Consider the following 2,500-nt stretch of genomic DNA (forward strand, 5'->3'; position numbering starts at 1 on the left):
TTGTGGGAAGAAGTTTGCTCCCCAACCATATGGTTCTGAGTTCAGTTCCACTGCGTGGCACTTTGAACTATGTGAAAATATCTGCCATACAAGAAATGTCAGGCTTGATATTTCTTAGTTCATCAGGAAGAACAGAACTAGAGTCTTGCAAGAATTCAACAAATGTTCCAAAAGGAGAACAGAAACATTTCACACAAGTTTCCCTTTGACAGTCCTTGAATTTCTGTGTGCAACAGCAATTATTCAAAATCTTCATTGTTTTCTGTGTGTAGAGCAGTCGAGGATTGAGAGCATGTGCCTTGATTTTATTCAAAGCTGTGATAACAGCACTTCACAATTTTTTAAGTCTACCACCTGGGTTGTGAATTATGCAGGTGCAGGAGTGGCTGTGTGGTAAGTAGCTTGCTAACCAACCACATGGTTCTGGGTTCAGTCCCACTGTGTGGCATCTTGGGCAAGTGTCTTCTGCTATAGCCCCGGGCCGACCAATGCCTTGTGAGTGGATTTGGTAGACGGAAACTGAAAGAAGCCTGTCGTGTATATGTATATATATATATATATATATAAGTGTGTGTGTATATGTTTTGTGTGTCTGTGTTTGTCCCCCTATCATTGCTTGACAAACCGATTGCTGGTGTGTTTACGTTCCCGTCACTTAGCAGTTCGGCAAAAGAAAGACCGATAGAAGTACTGGGCTTACAAAGAATAAGTCCTGGGGTCGATTTGCTCGACTAAAGGCGGTGCTCCAGCATGGCCGCAGTCAAATGACTGAAACAAGTAAAAGAGTAAAAGAGAAAAATACCAGGTACAACTTTTTTCATTAAACTAATGAAGCCATGATGACAACCTACCATCAATGATCCCCATCTGTTGCACATGCTAGAATATCGGAAAGCGGGATGTCTTTCTCTCTGAAAAACACATCAACATGAAATATTGATTCCCCTTTTGTGTCTGTTTTTAGTTCATTTGCAAATGGTAACCCCTGAACCAAACGCTAATCTTTGACAAAAGGAACACAGGCAAGAAGTAAACTTCTATTGCCTTGTAGAGGTGATTCATCTAACTCTAAGCTAAATCCAGTTCTTCTAAGAATGTTGCACAACATGTCTTCAATGTTTGCAGCCATTTCATCCACTTTTCTTTCAACAGAATTATCACTTAAAAGAATAGCTTTAATGATTTCTTCAGGTGATTCACGTACAATTGTGTGCAAAACCTCTCTTATTGCTGGCAGAATAAACTTCTCTCCTGTTGTAAGAGGCTTGCCAGTTCTAGCAATCTGTAATGAGGTGCTGTATGATGCACACAAACCACTACCAGCTTGTGAAATGCTAGCAAACATATTTCCAATGCTTTTTCAGTCAGAAAGTTTTCTTGAAGTTGTAAGAGGATGAGAGATTCCTGCACTGGATGGGTGCAGCTCGCATCATCATCATCATCATCATCATCATCATCATCATTAACGTCCGTTCTCCATGCTAGCATGGGTTGGACGGTTCGACCGGGGATCTGGGAAGCCAGAAGGCTGCCCCAGGCTCCGGTCTTATCTGGCAATGTTTCTACAGCTGGATGCCCTTCCTAATGCCAATCACTCCGTGAGTGTAGTGGGTGCTTTTTACGTGCCACCTGCACTGGTGCCAGGCGAGGCTGGCATCGGCCACGGTCGGATTGGTGCATTTTACGTGCCACCTGCACGGAAGCCAGTCGAGGCGGCACTGGCTTCGGCCACGATTCGGATAGTGCTTTTTACGTATCTCCAGTCCAGGGGTCCTGGCATCTGCCAGGTGCCAGTCATAGGATTGGTTCAATTTCGATTCCGATTCCGATTTCGATTTACATTAAATCCTTTACATTAAATATTAATTCAAGATGGCGTCACTACAAAGTGACTGGGAATATGTCAACTTTTTCTCTGCTTTTTCAGAGGGTATTTTTCTCAAATGTTCAAAAAGCCTGGAAGGTTTCATGGCCCAGAGGAAGGAAATGTTTATATTGCGAATCAAGAAATAAATATTTATACTGTTGAATTTAATCGGAAGTCTTGACTCTTTCTTCGATTAATATTAATGTAAAGGATGCGAGCTGCACCCATCCAGTGCGGGGACCTCTCACCCTGTTACAATTGGTGACCCCTACGTGATTCAAACACGCAACGGTAGCGCATCTGACTCAAGATCAGAAGGCTGTGTGTTCGAATCACGTTGGGGTCACCAATTGTAACAGGATCAGAGATTCCTGCACTGGATGGGTGCAGCTCGCATCCTTTACATTAAATATTAATCGAAGATGGTGTCACTACAAAGTTACTGGGAATATGTCAACTTTTTCTCTGCTTTTTCAGAGGGTATTTTTCTCAAATTTCCAAAAACCTGGAAGGTTTCATGGCTTTGTTTGAAAAAAACTTTCTCACCCAGTTGGAACATTGGTTGCCTCTTGTTATTTGGTATGGCACAAAACCATACTTAAGATATTCCACACTTCATTGCCTACACTTCAT

The sequence above is a fragment of the Octopus sinensis genome, linkage group LG25 (genome assembly GCF_006345805.1).
Source record: "Octopus sinensis linkage group LG25, ASM634580v1, whole genome shotgun sequence".
NCBI lineage: Eukaryota > Metazoa > Mollusca > Cephalopoda > Octopoda > Octopodidae > Octopus > Octopus sinensis.